The sequence below is a fragment of the Choristoneura fumiferana genome, chromosome 5 (assembly GCF_025370935.1).
Source record: "Choristoneura fumiferana chromosome 5, NRCan_CFum_1, whole genome shotgun sequence".
Lineage (NCBI taxonomy): Eukaryota > Metazoa > Arthropoda > Insecta > Lepidoptera > Tortricidae > Choristoneura > Choristoneura fumiferana.
In genome coordinates this window covers 10788696-10798762 of record NC_133476.1, presented here as the reverse complement: position 1 = coordinate 10798762, position 10067 = coordinate 10788696, and positions in this window count along the sequence as shown.

Sequence of the window (10067 nt, the reverse complement as noted above, 5' to 3'; positions counted from 1 at the left end):
GGTATTTATTCAATGTCTTGGCACTATATTGTCGTAGGAACATTAGAAGAGATCGCTCTGATGGGATAAGGTCACCTGTTGCTTAGATTGTACATTTTTCTCTATGTACTTGTGTTCTGTACTGCTATTCAATAGTCATTGATTTGCAGACGGTACATTTTTATGTTAAACTATTTTATTGTAAACTATTTATTTTTTATGTTACTGACATCTCACATATCCAGCCTCAGCTCGACATTAGCAAGACAACCCGGTCCGACCAGGACCGATAACATGTATGTACAGTCGACTACAAAGATATCGGTACAGCCAAAGATACAAAAATGTGTACACTACTTTATTGACTTAATATTAGTCGCGTATACATATTTAATTTTTTGTAAGTTTGGCCGTATCGATATCTTTGTAGTTTGTACCTACTCTACCATTAATTATTGACTTACACTATGCGTCCTTTTACTTCGTCGATGTTTGATTAGTGTTCTTTTCCGGGAGCGATACGATGGTAGTAAGCGGCGCCGGCGTCCCCACCTTCCAATCATCCCACGCGTTAGATAGACACGCAGTGTAACCAAGTAAAGCTGTATAGAGGGAGATAACTTACTTCTAGGAACCGATTTATTTTTCTAGCTCGCAGGCATGTAGCCCGTCGCCCCGGAATTCCTGGAACAAATTAGGGTAAGTATCCTTTACTTTTGCTAAAAAAAAATGTTTTGCAAATTATTCTTTTCAAAAATGTTTCATTTGTCCAAACGCATTTTATTCTGAAACTGTGTGCTATTCAAGACCATTATGTAGAACCTTAGTGGTCTGGTCAGGTTAGGATACTTTTATAAAAGCCGTGGCGGCCTAGTGGTTAGGTCTGAGGCTCTTAAGCAGAGGATCGTGGGTTCAAACCCCGGCTCGCACCTCTTAAGTTTTTGGAGTTCATGTGCGAAATTAAATTTGAAATATACCATGAACTTTACGGTGAAGGAAAACATCGTGAGGGAACCTGCATAACCTGCGCAGCAATTAATGGTGTGTGTGAAGTTCCCAGTTAGCCTATATTAATAGATTTATAAAATAGGATTTATAAAATGATGACAAATTAAAATGCATTTGGTCAAATGAAACATTTGTGAGACGAATAATTAGTAAAAAATGTTTTGGATAGACATAGTTGTCAATTCACTAATTAAGATTGGTTTTTGGAGTCCTTTCGTATTTTTTATTTCAATTCCAAATTTGTTACTTTTACGATCATCCGATACGATATGTGGTGCATAGGAGAAATTTGTGTCTGTACTCCTGTCCATTGGTGGTCTAGGGGTACAGCACGCAGCACGGAAAGCTGAGGACATCGGTTCGATTCCCAGCGTTGGTCGTTTTTTCTGGTTTTTCTGTGCATCCATGTTTCGGTTTGTATTTTCGATATGGAATCCCACTAATATTATATTTAAATGCGAAAATTTGTAAGCCTGTTTGTTTGTTTATTACTTCATCACGTTTAAACCGCTGAACCGATTTAGATGAAATTAGGTATACAGATAGTTTGAGTCCCGCGGAAGGATACATAGTTTAGTTTTACCCGGAAAATTGTATAGTTCCACCGGGATAATGATTACCGAATTCTACGTGGACGAAGTTGCGGGTAACGGCTAGTATTATTATGTGCATGTGTGTAGTTAGAAAAGTTGGGTAGAAATAAGGAATGCATTTTAAAAAATATAAACCAATCTTCGATAATCTATTGGCTTTATTGCTCGCTCTCATGTTAATTTTACATGGCGCAGTCGGTAGGATTTAAAATTAAACGACTATAGCATTAATCTAATTCAATCAATTCAGTATAAGAGTTACCTAAATGATATTAGTGTACAAACTTTCATTTGTAAGAATTGATGCGTGGTATAAATATTTTCAAGACTGTAATACGAAAATATGGAGTCTATGTTGCAACCGCCGTTATCAATCATTTAAATTTGAAAATAGATTAGTTAATGTTACTTCGGGCAACTTGCATAAAGACTGGGAAAAATGGAAGTCAGTGTTTTTGATTTACCTACTATGAAGCATGTGAAATCTCAAAGAAAGATGCGAAGGTGCAGTTAAACATTTTACTGCGTATATTCGGCGACGAGAGTCAAGAGCTTTATGATCAATAAAAGGGTGAATTGAAATCCCTAAAAGACATCCTAATGAATTTTGATGATTTTTGTCTTCCTAAAAAGACCCTAACGCTTGAGAGATACCTACAAATAAAAAATAAACCCCCAAATTAGACTTACGCCACCGTCCCTTCACGAGAGCCGTCCTGCAACCTTTTACGACGCTACTGTGTTTACAAAAATAGCCAAGGTGAATTCGTGAAATTAATTTTTTCGTCATGTCGGTGGGTAATTTTACGGCTTTTCTCCGAGAAACATTAAAAAGTTTAAAATTTACGGAATATTAGCGAGTTGTCTAATACGAATTTGCGTTAGCAATAAGCTAGTAACATATTGAATTGGGTGGTGGCTACAGAAACATACACGTGGATGGGATATACTAAACTACTCCGGAAATATAGGACATGCAGGGGTGTCCACCCCTCAAGCGCAGTTATGTTTGAAGGTTGATCAATACTTCTACCGGGAAGACACCTACACGCGTTTTATAAAAATACTTATACTTATATCACAGGACAGACTTGAGTCAATAACTAGAAATATTTTTCTTTATACCTACTATGGTTATGTGTACATATGCACTCATGCGGTCTTTCGTGTATCCCTCTGTCGCATGGGTCTAACCGTCTAATTGATCATAACTCGGTCTTTATAATCGCAACTGTACGTGATGCGCAACCCTTTGTGCTGAACCTGACTTGCATTTGGCCGGTTTTTTCCTTTGAACCCGAACTGTGGACTAATAATAACTGCTCAAAGGTTAAATACGATTGATATTTGCACGTTCATATTGTTTGCCGCCGACGAATATAAACTTCCAAATTACTTTAATAAATCCTCATGAAAGTAATGTGCCTTCGTAGTTACTAAAGGGGGTGAGGTAAGTTTACCTCAGCTTATTTTTGTTGTTTCTGAAATAAGTAGAACTTTACGAAATGAACATACAGCTGTTACGTACACACCTGCTAAGAATTATTTTTAATACAATTTTGATTAGAGGCAACTCAAGAATTGGCTGTAGTCGCATATTTAGGTATGTACGTAGCCTTTAGGCAAGCCCGTAAATATCATTGTGTGGACCTGCGATCCGGATTTGCATGAACTCGTCTGCACGAACAAGATGGATTACAGAGCAGGATAACGTGATTCATAATTATTAGACGAGTAATCAATAATGCATTACCAATTTACCATTCCTACTATAAAACCAGGCAGCGTATTGGTTAAGACGACTTCATCCAAACGATGATATCGGTCCACTCCCTAAAATTCACAGGTACCTATCGTTAAATTTTAAAGTTTAATTATAATTATATATGCGCGCGCGCGCGCGTGTGTGTGTGTGTGTGTGTGTGTGTGTGTGTGTGTGTGTGTGTGTGTGTGTGTGTGTTTATAATTATTCGGAACCCTTCCGATCCCAAACAGACAGACAGACATTGGCGTCAAACTTATAACACCCTTCTTTTACGTCGGGGCTTAAAAAGAGAAAGTTCTAACTGGTTACAGTGGATAAGTTGATTGGTTTCGTCAATCAATGTCGAAAAGACGATGAACGTAGCAACATCCTTATAAGTTATGGCACTTGAGGTATTTCATCTTAGGACTCTAGGTTGGCAACGCATCTGCAATACCCTGGTGTTGCAGTTGTCTATGGGCGGTGGTGATCTCTTACCATCAGGAGACCCACTTGCTCGTTTGCCATCCAGTCGAATAAAAAAAAAAAAAAAGTTTTTCTGAGAACAAAATACTCTATTATTTTTATGAAAGGTTACGTATGTAATAGTTACAACTTTGTTATGTTTTCTTACAACACGATATTAATTAGCAACATTGTACGTTAATAGAACTGTGTTATCGCGGGCCCCCAGCAAGGCGGCCTTGGGCAGGCTTTTTGGGAATCTAGGTCGTGCAGAGGCGTAGGGATCGAGGACGAACATCATTACAGCCAAGTGGAGTGGAGTGCCCTAGATAGCACTGAATTATGAGCGTCCGCGCCGGCTGCGGAACGTGGATTTTGTGTTGATTCCGAAATACCTACATACTCGCATCTATCTAATAATGTTATCTGGGACAAGACCTCAGGGAAATTCTAAAGAAATATACCTGTGAACCTCAATATCTATATAAATAAAAGCGAATCTCCGAAATGACTGTATAAATACACTTCCGAACGACGGCATCAAATTATTTTTTTTGTTTTCGTTCTAGTTAGGACAATATTTCTGTTAAATTAAATAAAATTAAAACTAATGGAGATGAAGCCGCAAAATAACGCTCAGGCACCAAAACAGCGATCAGACTTGTAATGTGCAGCCTCTCATAACGGCCACGGCTCTAATTACGTCAGCTATGTATGAAACTCATATTAAGTTATAAAAGCTTTATTAAACCATATTAAGTCATTACAAACGTTTATATTCCCATTCCCGTTCACGACTTAAGAAATTCCAGAGGCAACTTGAACATCGTAAGCTTTGCAAATTATTTAAATTCGGATCCCTTCGAGACCTAGTGTCTGTTGGGTCAATAACATACATGTCCTTTTGTTCAAATACCTGAATTTCGCGATAAGGTAAGGCGCAATATAAACTATAAAAAAAATATATATGTTCTCTAGGTATTGGACGCATATAAATTACGGAGCCCTTTAGGTCAGGTCCCAGTTTTCTTTCTAAATTGTATTACCTAAAGTTCGCTGAGATAATGCGCGGAAATGGAAAGTGAACAACGGAATCTTCTACATTACATGCTCGTGAATTTTCAGTGTAAGAGCAACTGTCATATTATTAGATACCTATTGAAGTCGTATAAGGCAAATATTGCGCATAATTACTCTAATCGAAGTTTATGTACCCGTACCAATCGCATCAATTAAATTAGTTCATATTTATCCAGTTCTAAGTAAAGGCCTCTTCATTTGCATGCTCTATTCTATACTAAGTTTTTCTACTTAATTCGTCCACAACTTTCCAGTCGAAAATCAGGTGTCATCTGATATAATTTTTTCAATACATGCCGTAATTTTCCGTAGCGGGCTCTTAGGCAGGGATGGTTTAAAGTAAAGGGAGGTTTAATGTAAATAAAACATGATATTGAATATAATTATATTATTATATTAAGTTCACGTGGCGTCCCGGGGAAGCGTCCCGAAGGCCGCCACGAGGTCACGCAAAGGTCTCGGGTTTATTGTCTGTTACACGAATGTACGTACTAGGCATATACTGTCTGTATTAAATCAACAAATATCGTCTGATTATGATCAAACATCGGGCTAAATTGGAAAATATATTTGACTTAGGCATTCAGGCATAGCCGTCGGGTATTCCGGTATTTCCTCGAACTTTCTTCTCTTCTTTCCTTTTTCATTTGAATATGTAGGTAAGTACTTGCTTATTTTTTTAAAGTTCATAGTTTTTCTGATATCTCTTAAAAATGAGCTGTTCCACATTTTGATGTCAAAAGTTGCAGGTTGATTAGTAACAGATCAGCGGACCGGGAGGCACGGTGAGCATTTTTCTGTTCATTGAGCGTAGTGTCATAGTAAAAGAAAACAAGTAGGTTCACTACGAACAAAAGTACATCGCGCGGCTTAAATGTGTGCGCGCCGGTTGGCGCCGGTACGCACGCACCCGCCGCACGCACACACTGATAATTTAAGGAGGATTAAGTTTTCTTTAGTCAAGGCTGCGCTGCCGTCGGTGGCGTACGTTTCGATTTTAGCTCGATCGTCTTGCGCTCACCTTTTACGTACGTGTAGTACTCGTACTTACGTATTTTTTGTATTAGGTATAGTTGTAAATTAGTAGTATATAAGTGTAGTGTGATAGTTTCGTGCAAGGACACATAAAAAATAATAGATACCTACCTACTTATAAACAATATAGCTATAGTATTATGTGTAGGAAACATGAGTAGTATGTACACAGTAATATGAGTGAGTAATAACATGAGTAATATTTTTAAATTAAGTATAATAATAATAATAATAGAGCGGCAAAGAATCTTGTTTCTCTAGACACAAATATTAGACTTATATATTAACTTTCGTACTAAAATTATTTGCTGGTTGGTAATTAATTAATCTAAAATAGACGTCGACAACCCTAAGCGTCCGCGCTGGAGTATTCAGTTAAGTCTCCTAAAGGGTCGGAGTGTGCATACTTGTTCTCTTTTACTATGGTAGTGTAGTTGTAGTGCTGGTAACCACAGTGCGACGAACATTTCAGTCGCGCAATGAACAGAAAATGTTCCGTGCCGCGCGTAGCGCGTAATCGATGCAGGGCATCGTACATAGATGTTGGTCGCCGGATCATAATTATGTCCGAAACGGGCGCGCCAAAGTTCGCATACTTTTTGTATGTCATATTGAATTGTTTGTCCGAATTATTGTTTGTCATATTTTTTTTCCTACTGAAATCGTAGTTTTTTCTGAAATTTTTAATGGTCAATAGAAAACTTTTGGTTAGGTTAGGTTTGTTTTATAATGTGTTTTATAATTTTGGCTGGAGAGATATCATGGCGCACTGACATTTCGACTAACACCTGAATAAGATTACAAGGAGAGAGCCAACTCCAGTGTGCCATGAGTGTGGTTGTACCGAAGACACTGCTCAACATACACTAGAGGTGTGCCCATGGGCAAACGAGAGACAAAATCTTGCTGTGGTCGTAGGCAATGACCAAATGCGCGGATGCGTGGAGAGTTTTTCGTGGGGATTTTCTTCTGTGAGGAAGTGATGTCACTAAAGGAAATCGCCGAGCGGGCCAGCTAGCAGACCCTGTACGCCGCAAGAGAGCTGGGCGCCGGCGTATCGCCCAAGATCGCCAGCTCCCACCATTTCATTAATTATGTATGTAAATACTTTATTGTACATAAAACACAAAAATAATACAAAAAGAAAAAAACAAAACAAAAGAGTACAAAGGCGAACTTATCCCTAAAAGGGATATTTTCAAGCTAACCTAAAAGGTCCTTAATTAAGGACCTCAGCTCAGGCCACGGACACGGGGGCGTCCGTAACCCGCAAGTGCAAGGTCCTCGAGAAGAATGGCGTGCCAAATATTCTACTAGCATGCCATTGGTGGGAAAGAGGGACCAGGAATGGCTCCCCCAGAAGATGAATCCGGAAACGGATAACCGCCTCCTGGCGATGTAGCGGGTAATAGCGTTGAACCGCTACGGTTGCCGGCTGAGCGGCGAGAAAGGAACATCCCGGGGGTTTTAATAGGTTAAAACCCCACATAACCTCATCGCCTCCCCGCGCGTAATGGGTTTCGGTAATGGGGTACTTATCTGGTGGCAGATTTCCCGCGGGCCAAAAATAAGGTTTGTTTTATAATAATTGTGAACAATTATTGGATTCAGAGAAAAGAGAGTATGACAAACGATACAGTATTCTGACAAACTTACATTCTGACTATCCAACAATATGCGAGCCGATATGGACCTGTCCGAAACACCTTTAGTAAAATCATTTTTTAAAATAATTAACTTTATACATAAGTTAATATTTCTAAAAAATGATTTTTTTTTTGTTGATCAACACAGAAAATTTAATACTACTACCTACTACTACTTGGATACTACCTATTAAATGGTGATGCTCTGCTGTATGAAGCGATATTTCCATTCCAAATGGGGAATGGATGAAAAATTTAGATACGCTTGAAACTTTTTATATCAATAGAAATAACCTTTCTAACTAACAGAAAAAAATATCAAATATTTAAGTAGCATCAATTAATTTAAAAAATTGAAAGAGTTTTCTTTACCGCCAAATTACGATAGTCCGGTCGGTTACGGATTATTCCATAGCCCAGAAGAAGAAAAAAATAACTTATGTGTCTGATCGAGCCAAAGACACATAAATTATGTTTTAATGTTCTTTATTCTGGACTATGGAACACGTAACAGACCGGACTATTAATTTGGCGGTAAAGAAACCTCTTTAATTTTTTTAAATTAATTGATGATACTTAGAAATCTGATATTTTTTTTGTTAATTAGAAAGGTTATTCCTGTCGATAAAAAAAGTTTCAAGCGTTTCTAAAATTTTCATCCATACCCCAATTTATTTTTCAGTACGTCTGGGTTCGATTCCCGAACTGAGTAATAAGTTTTTTTAACATAACAATGCAGTTTTTCTTATCTTTAAAATCGATGTTATGGTTTATATCATAACAATAAATCTTTGTACGTCTTATAGTTTTACACTTGCCCAAAACATCAAAAGTAGCAGGTAGTTTTCAATTTTAACTCTTACTATACTTTTTTAGGTTTCGCCATGTCTGTCTGTCCGCGACTAAGCTCAGAGACCGTTAGTACTTGAAAGCTATAATTTGGCATGAATATACATATCAGTCAAGCAGACAGTGGTAAAATAAAAAATATAATAATTCTTTTTTAGGGTAAGTACCTCCCATAGGCGCAAAGCGGGGGTGATTTTTTTTCTCGACTATCTTTATGGTATGGGGTATCGTTGGATAGGTTTTTTAAAACCATTGCGGGTTTGTCAAAACAATTTTTCGCTTCAGTGATCTGTTTGTGATTGTGAAATAACCAACTTTAAAGTGCAGATTTCATTAAAATCGAGCGTCCCCGTTCCCCCACCCTCTAAAATCTAAACTGTTGGGTGGGCCAATCAACTTTTTTACCGACACTAATCTGTCTGCTACATTTTTCAAACAATTGCAGATTTTTGTAAGTAAACGTGTTTTTTCTGTAATTTAATAAATGGTGTACATGAATACATGCCATCCTACGTAAGTTCAACCTACTAACCAAACCAACCTAGAACCGTGAAGTATTTTGGTAACGCAGGAGACGCCCAAAGTTTCGGTAAAATAATTGATTGGCCCGGGTGCTCAGGTTGGGTGGAAAAACTTTATTAAATTCAGAATGGTAGTAAATATAAAAATTATAACGGCTAAGATTGCTTGAGAACTATTAGTAGGTAGTATTAGGTAGGGAGGTAGGGCGGTAGGTAGGTAGCAGTGGCGCTGCGTACACAGAATTCTATTCCCACCGGCTTGCCCAATATTTACAAAATAGAACAACAAGACTTACAGAATTTATGAAAGATATAAGCGATCATTGCTTCGGCTTTACCACGGAAATATCTGACGCCACGCCACTGGTAGGTAGGCTAGTTTAAGAGTAAATAGCAGCCTAAGGTATAAAAACATACCTAAAATTGGAAGATTCCGTACACAATCCGTACCTTAGAAAAATATTACTTGATTATTTCGTAATGGCTACGGGATCCTATCCTATGAGTGTCCAACACCCTCTTGGCCGGTTTTAAATTTGTAATTTTAATCCTTATTAATGTTATAAATGCGAAAGCTCTGTCTGCTTTCTGTCCGATAGTTCAGGTTTTTTTTTCTTTTATGCTCTTTTTTTTGTTGTGTTTGTAACTGTCAGGAGAAGATTTGTATGAAAGATTTTGTTTTAAACTAGAATTAAAAATCTCTGTACCAAAAGTAAGTGAGTGAGACGAAAGACGCTTGGAGGGTAACCTAACTTAGTCTCATTTTCGTTATTCTTAAGCCCATGCGAAGCCGGGGCTTGTGTACTATGATAACGACTGCCCTAGTTAGTATTTCAATATTTTTAATTGAGTAGTCTGTACGATGCAACTGTACTAAGTTAAGCACTTTGCCAACTCATTGCTGCGCCATCATCACAAGATCACGAATATCAAATATTTTTAAGTTGGACACCGATTCTTCCTGTTTACTTTAATTTTGTTTAAAGTAAATTGGTACATCCATGTGGCCGTAATGGTCAAGCATTCATATCACTCAGTTCCACTGAACGATGAATAAACCTATTAAGCTTTAACGAAACTAACTTCGTCAACGAACTGAAAAGACCTAATTAAGTATTGTTAGCGTGCTCGGTCGCCTTTGTGGGGC